This window comes from Lycium ferocissimum, chromosome 10, assembly GCF_029784015.1.
Source record: "Lycium ferocissimum isolate CSIRO_LF1 chromosome 10, AGI_CSIRO_Lferr_CH_V1, whole genome shotgun sequence".
NCBI classification, from domain to species: domain Eukaryota; kingdom Viridiplantae; phylum Streptophyta; class Magnoliopsida; order Solanales; family Solanaceae; genus Lycium; species Lycium ferocissimum.
The window spans coordinates 24529128-24541543 of NC_081351.1; the positions used below are offsets into that span (position 1 = coordinate 24529128).

Below are 12416 nucleotides of genomic sequence, written 5' to 3' on the forward strand. Positions count from 1 at the left end.
AGGCTAATCGTGCAAATGACCCTTTTCAGGAAGCTGCCTACAAGATACTTGCAACCTACTTGCTTGATTGCAATTCAGAAAACTGTTATAAGACTTTTCTTGCATCCTGCCATGCATGGATGTTTTTTGCCATCTACTTGTCTGATTGCAAGCTTTTTTCTTCGAAAATCCGTAGAAGTACTACGGATCAGTACTAAATATAGACATTTATAATTCAATATATTCATAACACACTCTTACTACATTTTGCTTTCTCAAGAATTTTTTTGTTAATCCAATCAGCTTCAGCTGGTATATCCCTGTGCTTGCTTTAGAGTTCATAGAAAATAATGAAGGTTAATTAATACAATTCAGACTAGAGAATAATATTTTCAAAGTCTTCCACTTTAGGGCTTTGGATAAGTATATGCTCATTTTTTGAAAGCATGTATTACGCTGCCGGTCCAAGTAAATATACATGCTGTAATTACATGTTGCAGAGAGTCAAGTTTTTATTGATAAAGTCAAGTTTCTTTTATCAGCTTAATTAACACGTCAGTAGTAGGTGATATACAAATTCAAACTCTTTAATTTTGATAGTAGGACATAGATTTTTTGTTTTGTTTTGTTTTTCATAATAATAAATATGTATATATATATATGTATATATGTATATATATATATATATATATATATATAATATATATATATATATATATGTATATATTTGGTAACTACGTAAAAAATACTATAACTTATACTTTTTAATAATTTAAAACATTGAAAACGCATATGAAAAAATTACGATTAAAAAATAATTCGTGCGACTCTCGAAATCTGAACGCCGTCACATAAATTGAGAAGTAATATTTGTTAAAAATTTGAGAATTCATTGATATTGCGCATACAGTAAGACTAGTTCATACTAAAGTTAACTCAAAGGTACTTACCCCCACCATAAGTTTTTATTTTTATTTTTATTTTCTTTTTTTAAAAAAAAAATTAATCTCCATTGAGGTGGCGGGGGTTTGAGTTAGACTCCTAACTTGTATATTAAAATTCAAAAAGCAAATACAACTTATATATTAAAATTTTAAAGCAAATACAAAAGGGAAGGGACATAAAACCTAACCTCCACAAAATACAAGTGAGAATTGGACACTTCCAATTCATGAAATCTTGTTAGTCGAAACTTTGAGGTGTGGAATAACCAAGTACTAGGTATTTCCTAGGATAAAGATACTAATAATTGTAAAGATATTCATCTGCAAATATATTTCTTGGACTGTCTGAATGTGAAGTTTGGAAAAGATATTAATAGTATAGTATAATTTTTCGATATGCAAAAAATTAGAGATAGGTTTATCTTAAGTTACAAACATTTTTGTCCAAATACTATTTGAGAAATTCAATTTGAGTTGTTTTAACAATTTATAGGCTAGAAAGAAAAAAAATGCTTAGTGGGATTATCAATGTACAAAAGTTCTTAAGAATCACCAGAATACAAGTATTTACACACATCAAAATTGTACCTTTAGATTCTACAAAAATTACGAACATGTGTTTGAACTAGCTTCCTACAATTTCTACTAACCTTGGAAAAACATTGTGCATTCTAGTATTTTTTTCCTTCTTATTTTAGTCATGCAAAGCAACTAACTGCTTGATCATAAGTTGAGCTTAAATGGAATATATAGTTATAATTCACATAGCTGATCTCAACTTGTTTGCGCTGAAGCGTAGTAGTTGTAACTAACTACCCGGTCATGATGATCAAGTCTACTTCAAGAACACGAGGCGAAATAATGTTTTATAATTTTTACTTCGGTTTCATGGCAGTGGAATATCATCATCTGGGATAAAAAGAACTGTGAGATAAGTTGGCAATCGAAGCAGAATTGCCTTCTTTAAGCGAGTACTTCTTCCAGGGGTCATGAAGTTCCATGATTTTCTCATCTACAAATGGCGGATTAGTAGGTGGCGGCAACTCTTCTTCTTTCTCGACAAACATCTGTAATACCTTAGACATGGATGGCCGTAACGTTGGGATCTTTTGAGTGCACAAAAGACCAACATGTAGAACTCTCGCGACCTCATTTTTCACATTGGTGGTCTGGTAGTTATGCAACATGAGATTCGGATCAAACAGTTCCTCCATTATCCCGTGTTGAAAGTGCTCCCACACCTGCTAATTTCATCCAACATAGTTAAGATCAATGAGCAAAAAAAATTTCAAGATTGAAAATTTTTGTTCAAGAAAATAGTGATTGATCAGATATTACAATGGAAACTAAGCTGACTGTATATTCGGCGTTTTTGCTCTTGTTATTTTGTCTTCCAGTAACAATCTCTAGTAGAAGAACTCCAAAGCTGTAAACGTCTGCTTTTTCTGTTAATTGGCCATGTGCAAAGTATTCCGGAGCCATATATCCCCTGCATATTAAAAAGGTAAATCATATTAGTCTTTGCATTTTTGTGTACTTTGATGCGACAAATTTGAAAATGAGACGAAGAAATACTAACAATGTGCCGGCAATGGCGTGATGCTTATATGACTCTTGTCTTCTTGGAATGACCTAGCCAACCCAAAATCAGCAATCTTTGCACGGAGCCTTGAGTCCAACAGGATATTGCTTGCTTTTATGTCTCTGTGAATTATTCGAGTCTTTGTGTTCTCGTGTAGGTATACCAAACCTTTTGTGGTCCCTATAATTATCTCAAATCTTTTCTCCCAGTTTAGAGCTTTACCTTTGACAGGATCTGTCAATTTTAAGATTAGAATCAAGATGCATGACAAATTCATTTTTGTGGTCATGTGAAATGGTTATGTGAAAAGTCTCTCATTTATAGCTTGTTTAGCGAAACTAATCAAAATCTATTTACATTTCACGACTTCTCTGTAACAATCATCTTCTATAACAAGATTTCACTATAATGATCAAGCTTTCTTTGGAACCAATTTTTATGTTATGTTATATTACATGTTATCTATAACAACATTTCTCTATAACAACAAGAAAATATTCCGACAAACGACGCCTTTACGGGGAGGATTGGCTTTAACTTATTTTCACTTTTATTTTTAGTTGATGTGATGATGGCTACGAGTTGGCTATAAATGGAATAGTAAGGATCCATATAAACCCTTAACTTGTTTGAGATTGAGCCAAACATAGTTGTTGTTGTTGCAAAGGCGGTTACTTACCAAATATGAAGCGATCAAGACTCGGTTAGGGAGGAACTCGTATACAAGAAGGCTTTCGGTCACGAGTAGTTGCATCCCAATAATTACCAAATTTTTGTGCTCGATGCTACCGATTAAGTTAACCTCGTTATAAAAATGCGGCTCTTTGTTTGTTGTTGAAGAACGACCTTTTGATGCAATCTCTCTCCCATCTGCCAAAACACCGCAATAGATCGCGCCTCAGACTAGTTTTAACGCGAACACTTCTAGTATTGCATTAGTGTGATGGACGATTAACAACTTCCAACATATCAATTTGCACTACATTCATCCATAGCGTACCTTATAAACCATGCCAAATCCACCTTGCCCAAGCTTGTTGGCCTCGTCAAATGACCCTGTGGCTTTGTCAAGTGTCGAATACTTGAAGTTCAAGCCGTTGTCAAGAAGGATCTTCACTAATTTCTCGGCATCATTTGAACTGACAAGTTCAAATAGTTTCAAGAAAAAATAGACCATAATGCCTCGAGTTAATTCTTAAAATTGTTTTCATTTGGTTGTGTGCGCGCAATTTTTTTTTGATATTTTCTGCTTTTACTAAGCTAGTTTTAGCATAAAGATACAACATATGTTCATCATCGATATCCTAAATGACTTCGATAACTAATTTTGGCACAGAAGGATTTATGATTTGCTTGTTTTTCCAAACATAAATACCAATGACAACACCTCTCGAAAATGAGCATGGAACTTACAATGATGATGACAAAGCCTGCAACTTTTCCTGCAATATGATCATTCGAAAGTAAAAAAAGACCATTTATGCAAAATTATTTTTTATTTGAGGTTATCAAAGCTTTTGAGAAAAGTTTTAAGTAGAATTGGGTAGAATAATAGAACAAATTCAATCTTAATGAAGAAAGCTCAAATCACAAAATAAAAATATGTACATGTAGTTAAGACTAATAATTATAAGCATGAATAACAAATATATGCAAAAGAAATTGGTAAAAATAACGATAAACAAGTTTTTTATTTTTTTTTTATTTTTTTTTAGTAAATACGCTCTCTTATATAGGTTAAGCTTAACCGAGACATGAACTTGGATAAATTAAGAAAGGCAGCTTTGGGAGTAGAAAAAATCAATTGCAACACATATATCTGACGAGAAAAGTTAAAAGGGGAACTTAAAACTTGTAGGCGAACTAAGAAAGGAAGTTTAAGAGTTACTTTCCATTCTTTTATAAAAGAATTACTTTCCATTTTAAAGCACTCAATATTTCTTAAAACAAAAATTAACCTACTCTTTTTTTAACCTATAGGTTTGCTATTACCAAAATTAGGGCCCCCCAAAAATTTGTGGCCCAAAGCAATTGCTTTATCTGCTTGGCCCGATGTGCCTCGAAAGTCCGTTTTCGCATACATGCAAGTCATTACCTAAATGCAATTCCTTGGACTTAGATTGAGAAAAGTGATTATTATTAGTTGAGTGACCATAGGAGTAATGAACCAAGGATTTACCTTCCTCTCTCTTTCCGGGATTTGTTTGTTGTTCCAAACATAAATACCAATGACAACACCTAGGCAAGAACTAACAACAACAATGACAATGACTACGGCTTTTCCCGCAATATGATCATTTGCAAGTAAAAACAACCATGTATCATTAGAATTTCTTTTTCCAGTCAATAAATAACAGGCAAACCAGGACGAAAGAAGAGTAAAGGTTACCTACTGATGACGAGCCACCATTGGCAGAAATAACATTGAGAAAATTTGTATCGAATACCTCATGAAGCGTATATAGAGCTCTACCGCGCGACAAAGGTAAGCATCCCAACATGAAGGCGGATGCATTTTGTGTCGCGCAGAATTCTTGCCGTTGTAGCCAAATTAGCGAGAAAATTCGTTGCCCGATGAAAACCGACACTTGAGCATGCGCAAGCCGTTATTACTCGGTGCATTTGAAATTGCTTGCCGAACGGCTCGCCTAGCATTCCGTTGGAACAATGAATCCTTTGTGGTCCCGTTTCCGCATACACCCGTCCTCCGGGCCTAAACCGGTCATAGAACGTGTAATTTCCACTCGCATAAAAATTTTCAAAAGATAAATTCGCCCCCTTTTTTTTTTTTCGTGATGTGATATTGTCGCTTTCGCCGTAGCATAAGTTTTCCCGGGTAAAGAAAGATCACCATAGCATTGGCATAGTCCATAGTTAGTATAGGGACTTAAAATCGCTACTCCATACCCTGTAGTTCTCATTTGTTGACTTATATGTTCCATTGTAGCAACAAAATTTGTGGCGGAAAGCGTGGTTTCATTTCCACATATATTCTGGACTATCTGAGATCTTGGTTCAGCCACTGATGTATCTAGTAGAAGTAGGATCAACACAATAACAAAGTAACTACATAAAATTGAAGGGGTTGCTCTGTCCATTTTGCCAGATGAGCTGTACAACATAGAAAACAATGTAAAAGGATTAATTGAGGTACTATTAGAATGAGAAAAAGTAGAAAGATCACATAAGTAAAAGCTCAGAAAGATATTAATTTGAGAATTGTGAATACAACTTTCCAATTGAAAAGTAACTTACACGAAGAGAAACAAGCAGCAAAGACAATTCATAAGGTTAGAGGTGTTTGAATGTAGGCAGCTATAGCAAAAGAGGAAAGGCTTACACTTCATTTATTTGCACTTAATGAAGATTTGAATTTTAATTATTTAAATTCCAGTCATTAAGTGCATGTTTCAAGGTTTAAATCTTAATAATTTAGATAACAGTTATTAAGTGCTTTCTTTTTTATTTTACCACCACTTAATGAGTCTGAAAGAATCTGAATGATTAAAACCTACAACAAAGTTTTAATATTATTAGAATGTTATCCATTCAAGAATTTCTGAAAAGATGACATTTCCACAATTCAATCCACTTTTAATGGCTAATCGTTGTCATCTTGTTGTCCACTATTATTAATTATCACCTCCCACAATCACCATTCATTACCATCGTCACCTCAATTACCACAATCAACCGTCATCCACCATTAGCCATCATTTACAATCATTTGTTGCCATTTATACCATCGATCCATAATCACCGCCATCAAAAAAGCTATGTATCACCAATGTCGTGTTATGGGTCACCCCATTGGTTTCCACATTTATGAAAGCCACCACCAACTTGATTTTGACATGCTATTCGAGTAGAAGTAGGAAACAACCACTTTATCTTCAAGAGACTACAAAAGGCTACGTATAGCCCACCTTTCCCAAACTCATTTGTGGGATTACACTTGAAGATATAGATGATAAAATAAGAAAGATTGAATGACTAAAAACCATCAACAATTTGTTCATTGTTAACCTCTCTGGTGGCCACTATCATTACTAGCTACTACCCACACCACCACCACCCTCCTCCACAATCGGCACCCATAACTACCACCGTGAGTCATCATCACCATCAACCACCATATAATTTTCTAAGAATATTTTGATATAGTATTAGATTAATCAGTGTTTTATCTAAATTTTATGTTTATGATTTATGAATGTCTAAATATATACAAGTCTTATACATTCAACTGTTGTGCAAACAAACCGTCTTAAATATTTAGTATTCAGATCTTAATACAACATCTTAATATACAGAAATGTATTCAGATTCAGACGTTTTAATCTTAATCTTAATAAAAACCATGGGCCTTGGCCAACTTAGTTGAATGGCATATACCTCACGACCCTAAACTTGACACCATTAATTTAGTGCAAACTCAAACTATTCTTGGTCCCAATTATCCCCCTATACTTGGCGATTCGTTAGCCTTCACACCCTAAATGACCTTACCCAATGAGGTGATTTTCTCTGCACTCACTACCACGTGGGTATTTTTTGTCCACGTGACATTTTTAATAATGAGTTTTTTCTACCTTTTTAAATTCATTAATTTTTTTGGATCACTATTTTGGGCTAAATTTATACAAAAATATGTTTGAAACTCCATTAATTAAACTTAAATAAATTATTTGACTAATGTAATAGAGTTTCAACCCAGTTTCTTTTTACTAGATTACAAATTAATGTTTATCAATAGGTTTACATGTAATTATATAATAAGTGTAACTTTGAATCCAATAATTTTGGCTCAAATCATGTATATTTATTAAGATATCTATTAAATATGTACAAACACTAAACTTCGAATACAGTAATTATAAAATAAAATAAAAAAATAAAAAAGAATCCAGTAAGTCACATGACCAATAGCGGAATCAGAATGAATCGTAATTTTCATTAAGGGGTTCAAAATTTGAAGAAGTAAACATACGAAGAAGACAAGGAATTCAACATCCACTATATGAAAATAAAGAGTTCGACTATCAAACAAACTTTATTTTTAAGGCTTGAATTTGTGACCTCTTATTAAGAATTAAGGAGTATTGACCGCCCACCACAACCATTTTATCTTTTGTTCATATTACATATAGTCTTACCAAAGTTCTTTGTAAACTAAAACAGAACAAAAAAAAAAAAAAAAAAAAAAAAAACAAATTGGATAATCGTCCTATGCTGAATCTAAGACATAATGAAAACATAAGAGAACACTCACAAAGTCCTTCTGAGCACTGATCAGCTGCTGTCAAAGTTATAGAAACAGAGTGATGAGGCAGAAAGAAAGGGAAGAAAATGAAGGAATAAAAAGAAAGTACTATACATTTTTTGCTGAATGAATCAAACTGGAAATGGTAAGAGTGATTTTTATTAGTAATAAGTTTGTGAGAAAAGTCTTTTTCTTTTTAATATTTCACCTGGTGTCCAATATTTCTATTGGGGTCCGATTAAATTCGAACTCGTGTCGGGGAGTTCCACAGTGGAGTTTAAACATTTCCTAGCAAAGACAACGACACTGTAATCTGTACCCATTTAGGATCAAAACCTAAATTTTTGACTAAGAATGAAGGATTACTTACTACTTCATTGCAATTTTTTTTTTTAATAATTATTATTATTATTATTATTATTTTTTTTTAAATTTATTTTTTTTGTGAGAGAAGTCAACAAGAGGAAATAATTGTGGAAGCATTTGTTGACAGGATTGTTTGTGTGAATTTTCAAACGAAAGACTGCTATGCTGTGAAGACTTTCAAGAAACGCGCCTGTTTTAACAGAAACTTCCTCTATTAACATATTGGTGGGCCCCCCTTTTTATTGTTGGGTTTTAAATATGAAAAATCTTACTCCCTCTGTCCCAATTTATGTGATATTCTTTGCTACTCCAGATTCAAAGTGCAAGAACGTTGATCAATATTTTAAGATGTATTTTTTCACCAAATTGATATGAAAAAATTTGTAACGTATAGTAATTTTTATGTAGTTTTCAAATCCAAATTTTAATATGAAATAATTGAGTTAATATAATCCAAGTTAGCTTCAAAGTCAGTCAAATTGACTCTCGAAATTGGCCGGACTTAGGTGATGTGTATACGTCAATCCAACAAGTTTGACCAATTGGAAGCAGCCACGTGGTTGATATTCGTCATTGTTTCTCTTTAAGGACCCTAATCAAATTGGCCGAATTAGGGCAAGTGCAAACATAGCCGATTGGAGGACTGCTATTCAATTTCAGACATTCAGGTCTAAGATCAGCTGTATAAATAGGAAACCATCATAATACACTCACACAACTTTTCACTCATGCATCTTCAACTCTCTCATGGTATAAAAGCCTCTTAACACTCAAACGAGTTAGTCGATAACCTTCATCTCAATGGATAAAGATGTGTTTTGTATGAAGAAAATATAAACGCGTTGCTAAAAATTCATTTATGATGATTGCTTGAGTTATTGAAAGTTTTCAAGACCTTATGCCCCTTCCATGTAGTATTAACCTATTCCATTAAAGATTCAATCTTTCTTCAATGAGCATGTTAAACTGATAAAGGCGTGTTTGATATGAAGGAAAATATTTGTTTGACAAAAAAATCATTGGTGATGTTTGCTTAACTTAACTATTGAATTGTTTAGTTAAACTTCCATGTAGTGTTATTGGAATTCTATTCCATTAAATCTTCAATTTCTTTCTTGAATGAGCATGCTGAACTGACAAAGGTGTGTTTGGTTGGACGGAAAAAATTTCTTTTTGAGTAAAAAATCATTTGTGATGTATGCATTAACCAGAATTATTGAAATGTTTTGTTAAAGGCCAAAATATGGAAAATTATCTTCAATGATAAAACAGTTTTGACAGAAAAATCCTCCACCAAATACACCTTCATGAGTAGTACTAGGTCACATATACAAGTGTGATAGTTACACATGTAATTTTGTCAAACTGCTGAGATGAATTGGGTTAAGCGCTATTGGTGAATATTAAGCAAGTTCAAACAAAACTGACGGTAGTCTCAATTTTGAACTACTTTGTGCATTTGGGATCTAAAAGGTTTTTCAGTTTTTCTTCTCAAGCATTGAGTACAAGTTATCTGAGCATTTGCTTTCTACAGTTTTCTTTTATACTGCATATAGTATAATACTATAATGCAACAAAATATAAGATTTGCACAAAAATAAGTACAATCAAATCTCTCTATAAAGGTATCATTTGTCCAAATACTTTTTTGCTATAAATGAAAAATGTTGTTATATGAATAGATAACATAACACAACATTTAAAAAATCGTCTTCCAAAGAAAAAAAAACATAAGTTATAGTGAAATATTGTTATAGAAAAGTCGATTGCACTACAATCATGGAACTTGTAGGCAGCTCACGAAACTTGGCTAGAGCCACAGATGGAAATGGCGGTCTTCATCATCCGTGAAGTTTGAAGGTGACAGGAGTTGAATCTGGCGATTATTGGGAATCCGATATTCATCGTTTATTACCACTACATTTCTCCATCTCTCAATTTCTTTTATTTTTGCAAAATTTTCTGTAAGGGAAAAAACGAAAAGGACAAAATAAAGAAACTGAAAATGAAAGATCAGAAATTGTCTGCTAAACCGAAAAGTATCTTTGAAGAATATATGAACCATTTCTTGCCAAAATTCTACAATTTTAACTTTTGATAAAGAGTAATTGCCTTAATTATGTTGTTAAGCCTCTTTCTATGCGTGTTCAATATTAAGCTGTTATTCTAGCTCTGTTTGTTATTAATAATCTTGAATTAATATCTGTATTTAACCAAAATGTTATGATAAACATACACTGAATGATTTTATACACTACTTTAATAAGTATCAGACTACTATTTAATTATTGGGAAAAGGACATATATGGCCGGTCGGCCATAAATAATCCCACCCTTTAACCCAATTTTTCCCAAACCCAAATTATACCCACTAAACTAATCCCATCCATTAGCCAAAACTTAAATAAGATAATTTCCAAATAAAAACCCAAATACAAAAATGTTTGAGAGGCGATTTTTATGTATAATATGTGTCATTTATGTATAAAATATGTATCAGTACCTATCTGTAATGTATAGAAACTATATAAAATATAAACTAAGGTATGTATCATTTTTGTATATATAATATGTATCCTCTTGTCATTTTTGTATATAATATGTATCATTTTTTGTATAGAAAGTATATATATAATAGCATGTGTATATTGTATAGAAAATGTACCATCATAAAAAATGTATTTAGAACCGTATATTGTGGTATATAATATGTAATATGTAAAAAAATATCATATCATTATATATTGTATATATATATAATATGTACCATACGTATAAAAAATGTATAATGTATTGTTATATAATATGTATGTATATGTAAAAAAAATATCATAATTATGCATAATATGTGTATAATAAATGTATAATTAACGTATAATTTATGTAAAATAAATGTATGATTAATTCCAGCATATGTATATAAAATGTATAATTCTTGTATATAAAGTGTATATATAATCCAACATATGTATATATGCTGTAGCAGCCTGGGCTGTTGGGCCGGCCAGCCTTGGCATTATTTTGGGCCGACCGGCCATTTTTTGGGATTATTTTGGGCCGAGCGGACTCCTGAGGGTATTAGGCCCAAATATTGGCCAAATGTGGCATTACTTTGGGCCATTGGACACATAGTGTCCCTTTCCCTTAATTATTTGTAATAACTTTTCACATTCTGCTCATTATTCTCGGCCTTCAGGTATGTAAACTTAGTTTCCGCGATTCACAAATATTAATTTGGATTATTTGGCAGGATAAGTGAACAAAAATTAAGTTGGCTATTAATTTGGAATCCAATTAAATATAAATAATGGCTAAATAGCTGTTGCTTTAACAAAATACAATGTACTCCAGTAATCTGACGTTAACTTTGCTATTGATTTCCTGTAAATATCTGATTCCTAAACGTTTCACTTATCCAAATGTCATTTGATTGAAAGTAAATTTGTTAAACTATTTGGTCATTATTACACCTAAACTTATTTAAAGCAGGAATAATTACCACATAAATCTTGATGTCATTCTCCTATGGGGGGTACATACCTTCCTTCTTTAAAGTGTATTTATTTGTTTTTGAATTTTTTTTTGCTTACGTATCAATTTTAAAAAAAAAAAACAAAAAATTTAATTTTCTTTTAAAAAAAAAAAAAATTTTTTTAAAACCCCTTTTTTTAAAAAAAAAAATTTAAAATTTGATATTTTTTTTTAAAAAAAAAAAACTGAAAAAAATGGATTAAAAAAATGAATTTTTTTTAAGAAATGATTTTTAAAAAACCCTTTTTTTTTTTTTTTAAAAATGAAAATTTGAAATTTTGATTTTTTTTTTAAAACCCTTTTAAAAAAAAAAAAAAAAAAAAAAAAACGAAAACATGAATTTTTTTAAAATATGGAAAAATGGATTTGTTAAAAATATGGAAAATTTGATTATTTTTTTTAAAAAGTCTTAAAAAAAATTTTTATTTTCATGATTTCATTTTCTTAGGATACTTTTATTTTTCAAATAAAATCCCGGGAAAAAATGTTTTTTCTTGTCAAAATGTAAAAAAACTGAATTTTTATAAAATTTTGGAAAAAAATTTAAATTTTTTTTTAAAAAAGTGGAAAAAAACCCGTTTTTTTAAAAAATAAAATTTTAAAAACTTTAAAATTTTTTTCATATTTTTTAAAAAAATACGGGGAAAAAAAAAAATTAAGTTTTCCCATTTTTTATGTTTCTCACTCTCTCAAAAAAGGGGAAAAAACACTCTCCTTCCACCAAAAATTTAGGAGGGTAATTATTCCGTTT

General features: G+C 31.4%; 1 pseudogene; it reads right to left on the reverse strand.

Annotated features, from left to right (window-relative positions):
• Positions 1-1666: 1666 nt before the first annotated feature.
• On the reverse strand, positions 1667-7957 carry LOC132035232 (cysteine-rich receptor-like protein kinase 2; annotated as a pseudogene).
• Positions 7958-12416: the final 4459 nt, after the last annotated feature.